The sequence below is a fragment of the Sceloporus occidentalis genome, unplaced genomic scaffold (genome assembly GCF_023333645.1).
Source record: "Sceloporus occidentalis isolate IW3139 unplaced genomic scaffold, rSceOcc1.0.p SCAF_5, whole genome shotgun sequence".
NCBI lineage: Eukaryota > Metazoa > Chordata > Lepidosauria > Squamata > Phrynosomatidae > Sceloporus > Sceloporus occidentalis.
In genome coordinates, this window is record NW_028316985.1 from 182,061,043 (window position 1) to 182,079,328 (window position 18,286).

At 40.1% G+C, this 18,286-nt stretch overlaps 1 protein-coding gene across 4 annotated transcripts in view; it reads right to left on the reverse strand.

The window, feature by feature from the left end:
- The window catches only part of LOC149313245 (catenin alpha-2), a 609,699-nt gene that overhangs the window by 372,609 nt on the left and 218,804 nt on the right, over positions 1-18,286 (reverse strand). The gene's annotated exons all lie outside the window — the stretch shown is intronic.

The window sequence follows — 18,286 nt, forward strand, 5'->3', positions numbered from 1 at the left end:
GTCAAAATGGTGGCTCTGCATACAGATGGGTGCCACCATTTTGATGTCGCGGACGCACAGCGTCCGGACGTCGTGCGCCAGAAGTGGCGCTGTGAGTGCGCGCCTCGCGTCTTGCGGCACCTCTTCCAGGGCGCAGGAAGAAGCACCATTTTGGCACTTTTTTCTTGCTGTGCCTGGGAACCGCGTGGTTTGGCTGCTGCGGTTCCTGGACACAGCAACCAGCAGCGGTGCGAGACCGCCCGTTTTGGGCGGTCTGTAATGCGCCTATGATTCTATGATTCTAGGACCAGTGAAGCAATATTCAGAATAACTATTTCAGTAGCTCAGTCATTTATTGACAGTAGATGTCAACATGACATCATTCAGTAGCTCAGTTAAAGGTATGATTCCTCTTACACCATCCCTCCAGTTGCTATTAGAAGAATGCAGGACTCTTGATGCCAGAGGCCACAGTTTGAGTAGTATGGCAGAAATGAAATGTTCTGTTAGTTATATTTGAAAGTGACATATTTTATAGTTATATTCAGAGATTTGAATAAGTATCTTTGAAAATCCGCCGCCACCAGATGTTCCCATCACGTTCTGGATACGTGCTAGTTCTGGAAGTAAGGGATCTCGAGACGGTTGTGCACGTGCTGGTAACCTCACGCCTTGACTTCTGTAATGCACTCTACATGGGGCTACCCCTGTGCTTGACTTGGAAATTACAGCTGGTTCAAAATATGGCAGCCAGGCTTGTCTCAGGAACATCTAGGAGGGACCACATTACTCCGGTTTTGAGGTCCCTCCACTAGCTGCCTATCAGCTTCCAGGCCCAGTACAAGGTGTTGGTTATCACCTTTAAAGCCCTAAATGGCTTGGGTCCAAGCTATCTTAGGGACCGCCTCCTCCCGTACAATCCTCCCCGCGCTCTCCGGTCCTCTGGGAGGAACTTACTACAGCCTCTAAAATCTAGGCTTGCGGCAACCTCCCAGAGGGCGTTCTCTGCTGTCGCCCCCAAACTCTGGAACGACCTGCCGAATGAGATCCGTCAGATAACATCATTAGACAGCTTTAAAAAAGCGGTCAAGACGGATCTCTTCCAACAGGCCTTTCCAGATTAACCATCCCGGCCCAGGTTCCCTGATTCCCTCATTCCTCCCGTGGCCCCATCTTAGTGATGGTTGAGGATCAACAGAGGGATATCAGGGTTTTTAGTTTTTAATTGTTGTTTTTATGCATTGATATTGTGTTTTTAACATGTTATACTGTTTAATACTGTCTTAAGGGGGGGAGGGATAAAGTGTTTTTAATTGTCATATTTTATATTTTACTGTTGTTAACCGCCCGGGTTGGTTTGCCAGAGGGCGGTATACAAATAATAATAATAATAATAATAATTATTATTATTATTATTATTAAGTCTACATAGGGACCACCAAACGCAGTGTACAAACAAGAATCAAGGAACATGAGAGGCACTGCAGACTGGGCCAGCCAGAAAAATCAGCAGTAGCAGAACATGCCACTAACCATCCTGGGCATAAAATACTGTTTGAAAACACTGACATTCTGGACCATGCCAACCACTGCCATGTCAGGATGCACAGGGAAGCCATTGAAATCCACAAACACCTGGACAATTTCAACAGGAAAGAGGAATCCCTTAAAGTAAACAAGGTTTGGCTACCAGGCCTGAAAAGTATCAAGACTCAACAAATGCAAATGAGAAATCTCCCAGCAGACAATGAACACTATCAAGCAGACATTAATCCTCTTTTGCAGACCCTCCCACCCTGAGGCCTGCCATTAGCAATAAATAATAATAATAATAATAATAATAATAATAATAATAAGCATTTATTTATATCCCGCCGCTTCTACTTTGAGGATCGAGGTGGGTAAGTTAATACAATATACAACAATAAAAACAGCAAGCCCAACAAGACCCCGACCCAACCCTCCCTCCCAACTATAAAATTAAACAGTAAAAGATGGTAAAAAAGTACATAATAATGCATCAAAATTAAAAAACAAACCACAAATAAGAAAAATAATAAAAAGAGGGGGATTCAATTGGTTCTGGACATTATCAATCGGGGAAGGCCTGCCGGAAGAGAAAGGTTTTTGTCGCCTTTTTAAAAGCCTTGAGTGAGGATAACTGGTGAATCTCTTCCGGCAGGTCATTCCAAGTTTTTGGAGTGGTGACAGAGAAGGACCTCCAGGAAGTCACTGCCAGTCTGGTCTTTCTAGACTGTAAGAGGTTTTCCCCGGAGGATCGGAGTATACAGGAAGGATTGTATGGGAGGAGGCTTTCCTTCAAGTAGACTGGACCCGGGCCATGTAGGGCTTTACAGGTGATAACCAACACCTTGTACTGTGCCTGGAAGCTAATAGGCAGCCAATGTAGTGATTTTAAAATAGGTGTAATATGGTCGAACTTGGATTTTCCGGCAACCATTCTGGCTGCCATGTTTTGTATCAACTGAAGCTTCCGGACGTGGCACAAAGGTTGCCCCATGTAGAGCGCATTGCAGAAGTCAAGATGAGAGGTTACTAGAGCATGTACGACTGTTTCTAGGTCCCGCTGCTCCAGGTAGGGGTGCAACTGGCGTATCAAGCTGATAACAGGCACTCCTGGCTGTCGAATCAATCTGAGAAGACAGTTGAAGCGATGAATCCAGGAACACCCCCAAGCTGCAGGCGCAGTCTTTCAGGGGAAGTGTGACCCCATCTAGAACTGGCAAACTTATCTCCATATCCGGATTGGGGTTACCTATCACAAGTACCTCCATTTTATTTGGATTCAGCTTAAGTCTATTTTCCCTCATCCAATCCATTACTGACTTCAGGCAGTCATTCAGGGGGGAGATGCCCTCCTTGGTCACTGAAACAGTCCAAGACATAAAGAAATAAATGTGGGTGTCATCAGCGTACTGATAACACCCCACCCCATGTCTCCAGATGATCTCACCCAGCGGCTTCATGTAAAAGTTAAACAGCATGGGGGACAGAATGGCACCCTGAGAGACGCCAGATGTCAGCTCTCTCATAGAGGACCAGCTGTCCCCCAGCATCTGCCCGAGAGCATCTGGATTCTGCCCGAGAGGTAGGAACATAGCCATTGCAAGGCAGAGCCAGCGATTCCCAACTCTCTCAGGCGTTACAGAAGGATACCATGGTCTATGGCATCGAAGGCTGCTGAGATGTCCGAGAGCACCAACAGGGCCACACTTCCCCTGTCAATGCAACAGAACAAGACACATGCAAATCACTCCTGCCTTTCCAGATCACACAATATATATATATACACCCAAGTCCTTTCCAGGCAAACATTCTCTGAAGATGCCAGCCACAGATTCTGGCGAAACGTCAGGAATAAACTCTTCTAGAACATGGCCACATAGCCCAAAAAACCCACAAAAAATATGGATGCCAGCCATGAAAGCCTTCAACTTCACATCCACAGGTCTCTTTTTAATTTCTTATTTTTTTCAAAGTGTCTTCCTCCAAACACTTCAATGAACTGTGTTCACTGGGAGGGAGATTTAGGGATGCAGGAAATCATTTAGTTTTGATTTCAATGCAAATTTATCTGTGGCACAAACCTTGAACCAAGACTACTACTCCACCACAAGCCTCAGAGCATTGGTGCTAGGAAGCAGGAGTAACACCTCCTGCCATCCTACCTCAACAGTTTTCTACCAATCCCGTATGTCAAGAGAACAAGATCTCTTGTTGTGCCCGGAGGTTTATCATACTTGCCTCTCATATCTCTATGCCTGGCAGCAATTGTTCCTACATTTCTGCCCAGCACAACAGTTGAGCTATTCTGCAGTACTCAAGATGTAAGAGAATACATCATTTTGACAGTGTTAAATGGCAGTAGTATCAGTCTGACTCTTTTCATGTTTGGCAGATAAATGAGGCATATCGCTCTCAGATTTGACTATCAAGTTAAAGCCCAGTGCAAAATAGCCAACTTCTTTAGGAGATAGCTTGGAAAAATACCCACACAGCATATTGTAGAAAGCAAGAAGAAAGTTCTATCTTCTGATAACTGAAAAACCATGCACATTTATGGCTTACATTAAGAGGTCTAACTCTTCTTTACACCACTGAAATCCAAAATAAAACTCAAGCAAATGTTCTATCAGGTATCTGGTGTGTTGGAACAGAATAGGAGACTCCCAAATCGAGATCAAAATATCAACTTGATTAATTTCCCATTTTCTCTATTTTGATGTGAAAGGTGTTTGGGTGGGTAACCCTGGCTGCAATTGTGGTGATCTTTGATCATCTGAGAATGAAAGTTAAATAATATTGTTGATCAAGTCTTGGAGCTAACTTTTAATCTGATTATGAAATAGTTGGATGGTTTAACAGCCTTGATGATATCTGCAAGTCATGTAATGTTTACTGTTTTAATGTGCTAGAATGAAAAGCTGTGAAGGCAGGATAAGAGCTTACATTAGAAACGTACACAGACAGCTTGTTCTTTGATTTTACTCTTGGAGGTAGAAAAGAAAAACAAATATTGTTTAGCTTCAGTTTTTGCAGTTGTTGATAAGAGTCCAAGGAAACAGCAGAACTTTGATATAAAGCTGTCATCATAATGAATGAATTGGGGAGGGCTTCCTTGAGTATACCCACTGCCTGACCAAAATTGTCCTAATGCCTTCAGCTATGATTTCCATTGGCATGAGACCCCTAATCCACTGCCACGTTTATTTAGACAAAAGCAAAAACTGGCTCACCATTGATTGAAACTCCTGTCTCTGTGCCAGGAAGACAATGAGAAAGAATTTGCCCATGAGTCTGTGGATTTTGTGTGTTGCAATTGGTTCTTATGTTTGTGGGTGCGGATCTATCTCATCGCTTCCCACTGTATTCCCTTACCACACCCCAAGCAGAATTACTATTGCCTTCCTGAATCAAACAATACATAAAGTGTCGCATTTATTTATTTATTTATGGTATAGCAATGGCAAACTTGAGCATTATGCATGCCTGCTTTTCTGATATTTCCTAAAATGTCTCAGATTCCATCCCAGACTTTCCTGCCTGCTCCTTGGAATCTGCAGCTCCCATATAAAACATCAAATTCAGATTTCAAGAACTATATGCTACTCAAAACTGCTGCTCTCACCCTAGAAGAGAAGAAAGCCTTATTATCATAATTACTAAAGATTCATTAATTTAGGAAAGGACAGCAGAAATATCACTACACCTTTTTGTTCACTCTGTTTTGCAACCAGATTATGGGTCATCATCTCTTTTCCATTTATTGTGATGCAATTGTATTCTGGCTCTTCTGAACCCATCTAGGCTCCCTTGTGAAAGACTGTATTAACTTCTGCTGTGACAAATCTCTACATTTTTACAGTATAAAAAAGGATGCACGATTCATCATCTTGCTAACGCTGCTTGCTAATGAATATCATGGAGATAAAGTGCTGTTATAATTACTCTTTTCGAAGGAATATTAATCACCTGTCTATCCTTACCATCCTTCCCTTGTGACCACACACTAAAATAAACTAAGCACCTTAACCTGTATTGGAGCTTGCCCTGTTGTTTTATGAGCCCTGTGTACCTGGAGATAATATCTGCATGTCACCTCATTCCCAACATAAAGGAGGAAGTTTAAAAACTGGTGGCGGTTTCAATAAACTAATGAATATCTATTTCTCAAGATGACTCATCTCGACTTATTCTGCAGTCTCTTTTTACCAATGGTCGAGTTTCATTAACGCCAGAACCTGGACAAAAATTGTAGCTCTACCCCACACTGACACAATTCTGGCTGACACAACTTGAGGTAGGTTGGTGATGGGGGAAAAAATCCTGCCCCTCCCCAAATAAATGTTTGCAAATAGAAACAAACATGCAAGCAAATGGAGGAAAGAGGAACAAAAAATGTCATTGGAAAAAGGAATACAGAACAGGAGCTATGGTATTTAAATGACTACAATTTTAAAATATATGTATTTCTTAGTGAGTTGGAAAACAATTAGTTCTGGGCAGCTCTTGAAGCTAGAGAAACATTTCTTATTCTTTTTCATTCTTTCTGTTGTGGTGGTTCATGATACATTAATACTGTAAGTAAAGGATTGCACTGGTATTTGGAAGTCTCACTGAAACCAACAGCAGCACTTATTCCAGTGTGTCAAGGATTACAGCTTCACATTATAATCCTATGAATGCCTACTAAAAAAAAATACTGGTCTGTCAATGGGATTTATTCCCTGGAAAGTGGGTGCTAGATGACAGGCAATGCTACTTCTGCCTCGAATACAAGGGACAGGCAGAGGAAACAACACAAGCAGATTCATATGAATTTGCAGCCTTCTGACACCCATAAAAAGCCAGTGTGATATAGAGGTTTAAGTGTTGATCAGGACTCCAGAAGATCATGGCTTGAATCCCCATGGGAAGGCAGTAAGTGAACCTGAGTAAATTATACTCTTCCAGTCTTAGAAGGCAATGGCAAACCTCCTCTGAATAAATCAGAACAAGAAAAATGTCTTGTAGTGTTATCATAAGTCGGACTTAACCTGAAGCCATGTAACAACAGTAGAAAGCCACCTTGAGAGAAAAGGTCAGATAAAATAATTTCCAATTGCCTCCTGCAGAGAAGTTCCCAAAACACAGCATCAAAGCATGGCAATGAGAAAGGGGAGGGAATTGAGGGTATGCTCAAAACAAAGTCTGTTTGGGGTGTGGGTAAGGGAATACAGTGGGAAGAGATGAGATAGATCCACACCCCACAAACATAAGCACACACACAAGAATGAAAACCAACCACTGGGTATAGGTAGACAAAGTCAATAATTGTGGGTGTGGGGGGAAGAAAGAAATGCCCCAAGAGCATGAGGCCACAATACTTTGAAAGATAATATGGCATGAAGTGGAATGAAGAAGAATGAGAGGGAAATATGGTTCACAGCACTGGAAAAAACAAAGGTTAAAAGGTATCCATGTGAATCTCCCCACTGTGATGGACTGTAGAAACTCTGTAGGTTTGTTCCTCATGTCACTGCACCAGAAAATGATGCATGGCATGAGAAGTAAGAGATAAGCAACTTGACCCACTTTCAGTAGCAGCTATATAAATTGTATAGAAGAGAAAGGCAGAAAAGAAGGAGCAAAGCGGAAGAACCAGAAATCCGTTCTATGAAGAGTGATATGGACCAAGGCAAGTTCTCTTCCCTGGTAATGATATGGAACTAAAGGCTACTATATTAATTGGGCTGAAAAACAGAAAGCTTGAAGGCTTTGGACCCTATGAAGTCAGTCCTTCAAAATCTAAGATCTAAACTAGAAGATATTTGTATCTCACTAGGTGCCCCAACAGACAGGCCAAAATAAAGCTGCTTCCAGTGACTTTGGAGGTATGCTGTTTAAATGACACAGGCATCTGAAGAGGCCAGAAGCTGCGCCAAAGCTGTGTTCCAGTCCTTAAGACTGGAGCATGGCTTTGGCGTGGCTTCCAGCCTCTTAAGACACATGCATCATTTAAATAGCATACCTCCAAAGTGACCTGAAGCAGCTTTATTTTGGCCTGTCTCTTCAGGCCCTAGATTCTAGAGTTGCTAAATTGGCTCCAAAGGATTTTATTTTAAAAAAGGGTCATTAAACCTGAAGAGCTATGTGAATTCCATGCCATCACAATTTTAACAATGTGATAGCTAATTCTCAAGAATTATGCAATTTGATGTGTGTGGGAGACTAAAAAGAGGGGCACTGAAACATACTGAGAATGAAAACCAGTATACATAAAATGTGAGACAATACGAAGGTGGGAATTTCAGACAATTTTTGCAAACCTCAGAAGTCTACCTTGCATGTCAGAAACATAATGAAACATTTGCAAAGCATCAGAAAAGGGGTGGGCAATGGTTAAAAAATAGGCAAATATGAAGTGCAAAGGGTAAAGGAAAATATTCATCAGGATCAGCTATACTGGACAACTGATCCTTCTGCAGCAGTAGCAACTGTAGTAATGAGCATTTGTAAAGCCACACTAAATTGATCATTAGAAATGTGAAGAAATCTCACCAAATTCCTTTTTTTCTAGACAGGATAGACTGTCTGGAGCCATCCTACTGAGAATTTGTTAAATCCTATGAAGTTTTCCACTTCCAGTGTGATAACAAGACAAAAAACTTTAAAAAAAAAAACATGTCTCTGCAGTTTGTGCAAGAGGCTGCCTGGTGTGTTGTTTTCACTGTTGGACAAGGACTGTTCAGCCATGGAAACTCACTGGGTGGCCCTGGGCAAATCACACTCTTTCATCCTTAGAGGGAGGCAATGAGAAAGCCATCCCTGAACACTTTTTGCCAAGAATATCCCATGATGGGGATGTCTTGGGGTCACTGTAAGTCAGAATAACTTAAAGGCATACTATTGCCATCACCACAAGTTTATGTAAAGCATCGCTGCCTAAAACAATTGTCATTTTGCCTTTATAAAGCAAAACACACCTACAGCAAGATACAAATATCTGCTTATTGAACAAAAAACGGAAGCAAAACATCCAATGCTTCTATTTTTTTAAAAAAAGTAACAAAGCAGAAGTTACTACAATTTGGCTTTACAATTTGTGTGGCACGCTGCACAGTCATTCTCACAAATATAACGTTCTTATTGGGATAAACAGAAAACATCTCATCTTCTTGTTGGCAAGAAGTTTTTCCTGGTTTCTCATTTTTGTATGTGAGAATGAGACAAATGAAGATTTATATCCCTTACATCTGCATTTTATCTTCATGACTGTTTACATACAATGACTTGGTAAGATAGGATCTACTGCAATACAGGTCTCATTCCCACTACAGAATAAACCAGTTTGCAAACTGGTTCAAAGTGGTTTAAATGGACTTTGTTCGCACTTGTGCCAAATTATGGAAGCCGTTTGATGAGGGGAGCCTGGTGCTATTTAAACTATTTCTTTCAGATCCACTAAATATCCCATTTCTTTTGCAATAAATCAATTCAGCACAAGTGTGAACTGGATGCTGATAGGAATCGGTTCCCTGTGACAACTGTCTGCCCACCTCTTGAAACTCCCTCTCCCTGAGTGAAGCATCATTTTTGTGCTGCCACTCTATTCCTCCTCTTTACAGCTACTCCTCTGTTGTTGTTGTTGTTGTTGCTATTTTACTTCTGGAACTTTGGGGGAACTTTTTCCCATCTCATGGTACTTTGAGTTTACCTGCCCTTTCCTTTGCTGTCCGGTGTTTTTGGTTTATCTGTTGTTGTTTTCATGACAACGGATGTGACAGAGCACATCACCAAATGTGGGTGGAAACATTGATGCAATTGCCATGGTTGAGAGGAAAAAAGAGGAAGCCATGGAAGAGGGTCCTTTTTGAATCGATTCATTGCTAAATGTGAATGAGAAGTGGGTTAATTTGCAACAAGAAAATTTGATCAGCTCAAATGTAGTGTGAACGACGCTTCACTGTCAAACTGAACCATTGATTTGGATCACAAACTGAATAATTTGTAAGTGGGAATGGGGCCACAGTCTTACTAAAAATGGAAAAAAATGGGTCTGAGGCCAAAGGAAAAGTTGCTTAAATGGTTGAGGAAAGAAGTAAAGCAAAAGTGGCCCCTGCACTTTTTTTTGTTTAACACTTTAAAAATTAAACCATCTACACAGGAATCAGGATAGACTTGAAGGAAGGCTTGCAATCTAAAAATCTGTGGAACTTTGTAAGAAACAGAAATGGACAGAATTTGAAGATATGACCAGCAGAGAACTGAATGAAGTAAAGAGAAACTAGAATGCAGTAAATCATTCAAACCGAGGTGAAATGAAAGATCAAGAAAAGCTTCTGTAGGTTCTTCTTTATTCAATCCATTATCTTTTTTAAAGGGGAGCTGTCCTAAGTCAGCTTATGTTTGCTAGTGCCACTCATTTTTTTATTATCACAAAATGACATGGAAAGGTTGCATTTCACATTCAAGTGTCATCTTGCTTCTGCCACCACTTCACTGAGCCCTTCATGCATTATGTTTTAAGGAGACTTTGAAAGCTGTGTGTCATGAAGTCTTGAAAGGAGTCAGAGGAATGACAATGATCCCACAAAGAAAAGTATAGTCGACAAGACAAGAAGAGATGAGAACTATTCTGAGTTGTAAATAGTTTTTCCAGAGGTCAACAGGATCACTAACTTTAGCTTTTCATGTAATATAAAAAGGAGAAATTAAAATTCAATGTAAACCTCAGCAGTTCTGCCATTCTTCATTTGAAGTCAATTATTTTCTGGTATATTAAAGAATTCTGAACACTAAATTCATTATTAGAGATTACTGTAGATATTTTAATAATGGAAGACATAAAGCATTTTGCCCACCTATATTTACTCCAAAGCACTTGAAAGTTGCCTACTACAGTAGTGTTTTAATTAATGTAAAGGCTACAATAAGAATAGTAGGCCATTGTGTTCTTAAGGTTTGGTAATATTACAACAATCCTTCAAATTCTCTGTCCTGAATGTGATTTATACATTTTCCCATTACCAATCCATTCTGTATCTGTACTTGAACACAACACGTGGCTGGAAACAACAAACTATGGAGAGCAATAACTATTGAATTGAGCAAAATTCAGCATTCATTCTTTGAATAAGCCAAACTATGAAATCATGGAAGCATGTCACTCAAATTTAGAATACAGCATCCACCTGTGATCCTCACCTCTTCAGGCTACATTCAGCCAGGGATGACAGGTCCAGACAAAGGGCAACAGGATTTACATTGGCTTGGTACTGATAAAGGAAACACAACCGCAAAGGCCTCACAGAAGTGCCAATGCAATCAAGCCCAGTAGATGCAGGCATGTTCCTGCACTTACATATCATATCTGATGGTCTTGACGTTCAGAACGTTAATGTTGGAAGTATCATCAGAGCCAAGTGAGGTTGAACTTCTCAGGGTTGATGTAGAGCCCAAGGTTGTGTCACAGTGAAAGGGAAACATTAAGGATTTGTTACAGACAACACCTGGAATGGGCCATGAAAACCTAATCATCTTCCCTTTCATCTTCCTAATTCCAATTTCAATTATCTATCATTGGCAAAGTTCTCTACCTGCCATGTAGCTAGGAAATAGGAGGTGGCAAACAATTCAACATTTATATGGTTGAACACACAGAGAATCAAACCGAGATTTTTAAGCACTCAAACTCCTAGGCATGGACAAAATCCAGTCTCTCTCATCATAGTTTTAAAACTTTTCAAGGTATCTGAAAAAAAATGTGATTTTTTTTCTTTAAAGTGAATTAGTATTGAATTCTCCCCATCCCTACTAGAAAGTCAGCGATAAGACAGCTTTCTATTTCCCTATTTATTTCTGAGCAAATTCTTCTGTTTCTGCACATTTCTGCTCATATATTAATTGTTGGTTATTACAGATTCATATTTTTTAAAAGTGTTGCAGGATTTTTCTCCCATTTGTAAGATACTAACTTTTTACACATATACAACACACTTGAGAATTGTTACAGCTAACAAAATAAACTCAAATAGACAGTTCCAAAGACGGGAATGGCTGAGTCTGATGGAAATGGTGTCATAATGAAGTCAAAACAAAAATAACAACCTAGGGATGAAAAGGATTTAGGCAAAGAAAAGTGATTTGAATAAGCAACGGATTTTGTATGATGGATTAAGCACCATTCATTCACAAGGATTGTTTATATAGATTAGTGAGGTTTTCCATTTTGCAAGCTAGCAAAATCTAACTGAAAAGTAAGCAAGCAAGAAAGAAACCCTCACTAATCCATATCTAATCCATATCACTAATCCAAATCTTTCTTGGCTGGTGGCAGCCAACATCTTGCTCTCCATTAAGCTGGAGAAGACTCTGGTGGTCCAATATTATTAGCGTGTTAGTATTAACGACACTAATCACTATGTAAAACACTAGTAATAGTAATGTACGTCATACAATAAGCCTAATATATGGACTAGTTTTCAGTCTTATCAGAACATTCCTAGAACCTTGTCAATGAAAAAATAACCTACCCATGGGTCCTTACCTTTATGCTGCAATATTTTTTTTTACAACAGTCAGTGGATGGCTTGTCTAAATGACAGACCAACTCTCCTGGTTTTCTGGGCATGAATCTTCCAAAGATGGAGTATTTTAGCTCTGTTCACCTATAAAGGAAGTCCCACACATCAGTGTCACTCTCTCTCTGTCTCTCTCTTTTGATCCCCAAGAAGTTAATTTGCTTAAAGATCTAAATCACACTAATGCAGTCAGACTACTGTGGGGTTAGCCATCTGGCTTAGTGGCTCATTAGTAAAGCAATGACCCCTGTGCACAGAACACAGCTGGGTCATTCCAAGTTAATGATGCTTCAAGTTTTATTGTCTGAAATGGATGCATGCAGATCACTCTGATAAAGTCAACAATCTTAGTAGACTAGGAAAGAGGATTTTGATGAATAATTATTAAATACAGCAGTTAATTCATATGTTCAATCCCATACACTTAAGACTATGGTGCCCTGGTGGGAGGGTTGGAATATGATTCCAGAAAACCATGGTCAGCCATAGATAACCACTGGATGACCCAGGGCAGGTCTAATTCTCCCATCTCTAACAGAAAGGCATAAGGAAATCTCCTCTTAATAACTATTGCTAAGAAAATGCTGGGACAGGGTCACCATAAGTCACAGTTGACTCAAAGGCACATAACAGTGACAGCAAGCATTTAACATAGTTTTAGCCACCCACTTTAGATTCCAGTAATGGTGTAGTGGTTTGAGTGTTGGACTATGACTCTGGAGACCAGGATACAAATCCCCGCTTAGCCATGGAAACCCACTGGGTGACTTTGGGCAAGTCACAATCCCTCAGCCTCAGAGGATGGCAATGATAAACCCTCTCGAAACGTACCAAGAAAACCTCACAATACGTTCGACCAGTAGCGTTCCTAGTGTTGGTGGCACCTGGTGTGGGTGCCTGGGGCTGCTGGGGAGTTGGCCTGCCCAGCCCCCCTAGGCACCTGCCAAGAACCAGCCACTAGCCAGCCACAAACCAGCCAAGTGCTCACCCATCCTTTCCCAATGCCTTGGCTTGCTCAAGTGTGCCAGGGAAGGTGAGGGGCAGGCGCTCACTTGCTCAATTCTCCTCCTCTGCTGCCTTGTCTCTCTCTCTCTCTGCCAACATACACACACACACAGTGGGAAGGGGCCCACCCTCTCAGGTGTCAGCCAGTACAGTATGGTGATCCTAAGGTGAACCCACCTAATGACAGAACTGGGTTCACCTTAGGATCACCATAAGTCAGAAATGACTTGAAGGCAGACAACCACAACAGCAACAAATACATATATTAGACTTATATCATATAATCAATAACTGCTTTAAAGATATTTGCTCAGGGTTTAAGAAATAGGAAATTGTCTCAATTTTTTTCTTGAAAGAGAATTTGCTCTTCAGGTTGCATCAAGGTTGCTTTGCACTGTTCATAAATTAGCTGCAGAAACTGTGTCACTGATATCATTTAAAAAGAAAATAGGCCAGCATCTAGTTTCATAATGAAATGCTAGCTTCATAATGAAAGGCTAGTTGATCTATAATTGGGGCTGGGGCTGTTGTTACTGTTGTGTGCCTTCATGTCAACTCTGACTTATAGACATTGCGTAGAGTATTCTTAGCAAGGCTGATTTCCAAAGAGTTTTTCCCTCTTCTTCGGCTTTGGCTGAGAGAGCGTGAAGGTATGAAATACAATTAAGTGCATTCTTTACTGAAGTATTTGGCATCTTTTATCACTCTCATTTTCTGACAAAAAGAGCCTAACTGCCTGCAAATATCACTCTATTTTTAAATGGTTAATTCAGAGAGAAATGAAGCCAGAATTGGCTCAATGACAAACAAAAATATTTTCAGCATGCATTATGGTGGGCCTGAAGGCTAGATTAGCTAGGTGAACTCCCTTTAAAACTAGGAGACCAATGAAGAACAATAGTCAATAGCTACCTTTGTGATGGAGTGTTTGCAAGGTTAGGGAATTATTGTACCACCTGCAGTTGGAAATATCCCATGGTATCCAGCCTCTCAGATCAGTTACTCAATTTACTCACACAAATGGCACACCAGCAAACTGCACGATGCAAAGCTCCATTGCCATTGTTGTTTTACCTGGAGACAATCAACCCCTACTGCAAAACATTTCATTGTCCTAATGCTAACTATGGCATGTGTGTACATCGTACTCAAACTGAAAACCTTAAAAGGTCTCAATTAGTTGTTGGCTAAACAGAGTGTGGAAAACTGCTGTTACAGATATGTTAAGTCACAAATTACAGGCCATCAAGGGGGCGGGAATAAATGCTCACAGATTTGGTCTTCCTCTGTTTTATTCAGAAGGCTCTGTATCCACTAGCACAGCACTCTGCCAGGCAACATCTGTCAAGACTAACTTTTAGTGTGAGACAGCACCAAAACCTGAATTTTCATATATATCAGAATTTTGTTCTCCCAATATTTGTGGAGGGATCATATTCAGAGACCAGGGTACTGCCGGCAGGTGCACTGTTCCAGCATTGTCTTATTTATCTTTGTTGTTTTTCGTCTAGTAATGTTGCTGGTATAAAAATAAACTGGATTTAGAGGACTAAAGTAACATCTTCTTAACAAAATAATGCACAGAGACTATGGCCTGTTACAGACTGCCAAAATAAAGCTGCTTCGGGTCTCTTTGAAGGTATGCTATTTAAATGATGCATGAGTCCTAATAGTCCGGAGGTCGCACCAAAGCCACACTCCATTCCTAAGCACCAGAGTGCAGTTTTTGGTGCAGCTTCTGGATACTTAGGATGCATGCATCATTTAAATAGCATACCTCCAAAGAGACCCGAAGCAGCTTTATTTTGGCAGTCTGTAACAGGCCTATGTTTACTGCACAGGTACAGAGTTTGCCAAGAAACCCATTTAAAGAAATATATTATGGATGTAAATATTGGTCAGCATCTTCTCTTTTGCATCCAAAGGGCTATTTGGCTGTACTATTTAACAGATATACTTTCAGTTTAAGTAAAAGAATCTGTACTGAATTCAGTGCTTACAGTTTAACAGAGTAATTTAAATTTCACTCATTCTGACATGTCTACATAAAAGCTAAATTAAAGACAAAATTAAGTTATTAGGGAAAAGGTCATGTCTACAATGGAAATTAAAATTTGCACTGTTTAAGAAAGAACGCCATAAGCTTTTTATTAAGTGAAATAAATAGGTTAATGTTACTATCATCTAAAAGTAAGAAGTAATTTGTTTTCCCTTTTTCTTAGGCTTTTTTTAAAAAAAAAACTAATTCTCTGCTTCAATGGTCCCCTACCAGCTTTGTAAAATTCAATTTTGTTTTGCCTTTGAAATGTCATACAATAACCAACATAGGCTTGCCCATTTCCTGGGATTTCCAATGTTCAACACACCATGATTTCATTACATCTACTGTTTGTTCTACCTATCATGGCCAATCTCTTTCAACTCTAGCACAGACACTCCTATCAGTGATATATGCAATGGTCTTTAATATAATAGACTAAAAGAAGCAGGAGCTTCATTGCATTAATGTCTCTGGCTAATACTACTTTATCTACTTATTCTACTCAGCTTTAAAACTCAATTATAATCTAATTTATCTGATCCCTGAATTCCGAATGCTATTTGACAATGAATCTGACAGTCCTGGCAGCAGTGGTATTACTATTCATTGTGCCCTAAGGTATTCTGGATAGTGTTAAAAAAACTCCAATCATTGTCCATTTTAAGAGACAAATTTCTAACTGGGACTCTTTGGTTTCATGTTGCAGAATAATTATCTTATCACAGTAACAAAAAAAGTGCTATTAAAGATACATTTCTCATTTCCTTATATCGCAACTGTATTTGGGTTCTCTGTAGATATGAAACTTCCACAACTTGTATATGGGGCCATCTTACAACTTAGCCATCAATCTCCTTCAAAGCTCCTACTTTTAAAAGGTTTCTTTATATTATATCTTCTCTTTTACATTGCTTTACATGAGAACTAAAAACACAGTTTTTCCAATACTATGCAATACACTCTCTTTAATGTGTCCAATCAAAAAGGATCAACTTGCACAACAGGAGCGCATGGCTGCTGCTCTCTCTCAGCCCAGTTCACAGTGCTCTCGGTGCAGCACAATTGCTATAAATGTAAAAACAGGACCAATGTGAAATCAAGGAATGTTCCAGGGCAGTTGAGCAGACTGAACGTCATCATGTGCTAATATACAAAAGGATTTTGTTCTAGTTTTGTTCTTTAATAATTAGGTCATTTCCTCTGTGCAGAACAACTTTCCCCCAGGAGGGAATCATAATTTTATGGATAACCACCAACAAAATGGGTTCCACATACCTGAGAAACCTTTGTAAAGTCTTTTGTCATTCTCTACAGCAGACGTCCAAGGATGCCCTTCTTTGTAAAAGGATGCAGAATTTCATTTTTACTGACAGCTCCACAACTGCAGCACTCACTGGACACACACCATTACCTGTTTGTTTGAATTTACTTACTATATATATATATATATATATATATATATATTCCAATTAACAAACATCATCTTGGCATTCAACAGAGTTAAAAATAATAAAATTAGGAACAAAGAAGAAACACACAAGACGAAGGCCAGAATTCTGTTGGTGCTTTGCACCGGCATACCTAGGCTGGCAGAGGCAGGGGCAAAAAGGCCACAGGCAAAGCAACTGTGAAAGAGGTAATAAGGCACTGCAGAAAATGGCTGCTCAAAGCTGGTAGATTCTGTCTGCTTTCCCTTGCTATGGCTGTACAACTCCGAACAAAAGGTACAACTGCTAAAGAAGTGACCAGCAGGACCCTGGCCAAACTATTGCAATAAATAAAAAATATCTGCAACAAAGAAATTTTGCATTAATAGAGTAGAGCAAGATCATTAACAATCATAAAATGTGTGGGACACTTTCAGAAGAGTCTAGTATTGGAAAACAACAACAACAATGTAAAACTCCAAGCAAGCCTCTTTGGAGAAGACACTCTATAACTGGAGCACCACTGCCAAAAATGTCCATACTCTGATTGAGATGAGCCTCCAGATATCCTGAGAAGGACCTCCAGATATGCAAGTATGTGAGGAAGTTGAACATGTGGGTAATTTGGTTCCAAGCTTCTTAGGACTTGAAAGTTTAAGACTAGCACTTTGAATCTGGCCCCATTAACAATCACACAGTTCATTTCAGACCATCTTAATTTCCAAGACCTTTTTTGAAAGGCAGTTCCTTGTATAATGCATTGCAGCAATCCAATTGGGAGGTTGTTAGAATACAGATAATTGTATCAAAGTTCTCTCTGCCCAAATAGAATAACCATTGGGATATAGTTGCTTAAGATGAACAAATGTACTTTCTGCCACACTGAGCCACAAATACCTCTAGGGACAACGACGGATCTAGGAGCACCCATATACTACAGGGCTGACTGTATAGTGACAGCATAACACTCTTCCCCCTAACAGGTAGAAAGCCACTTGGGTGCCACCTAGTAACATAATATCCCTTTTACCTGGATTGTATCTCAATGTATAATCTTTCATTTAAACTATCACTGTGACCAGACAATGATTCAGAAAATTCTGCATCTGCATCTGAATTAGCTGAAGAGAAATGGTAGAACTGGGTGTCATCTACATGCTAATGATAATTCAGACCACATCTCTGAATGACCTCTTTTAGCAGTTTACCTACTTATACTCATTTCAGCTGGCTGTTTTATGCATCTGGATTAAGCTACTATTCAAACAAAGATATAGCGGAACATCTGAATAAACACAATACACTGTAGTCATGCATTAATGTGTATGCATTTATATTGTGTACACTTGACACTATTAACAGAGTGGACTGTAGAGCTGAAGATGGCATTTTTACACAGCTTGATCCTTCTCACTCTTTTTCTGTAGATGTTGATGAATTAAAGATGTCAGAGTGGAAGGTTTGGAAAAACCTGCAGAATGCATACATCTGACTAATTTTTTTTTCCAAGCAAGGCTACGTATGGGAACATCTGGGCAAAGTGGCTGACTTGGACTTTGATTCAAACTCAAGAATGGTTAGTCTAACACAGGAATGGGCAAATTGTGGACCAAGGGCTGTATATGGCTCCTTAGGGTGAATTTTGTGCCCTCCAGAGCAACACTGGGATCAAAAAAGCCAAACAAAATATTTTCCCCATTGCCCCCACACTCTCCCATGTTCCCAACCCGCATCAATCCTCAAATGGGAGA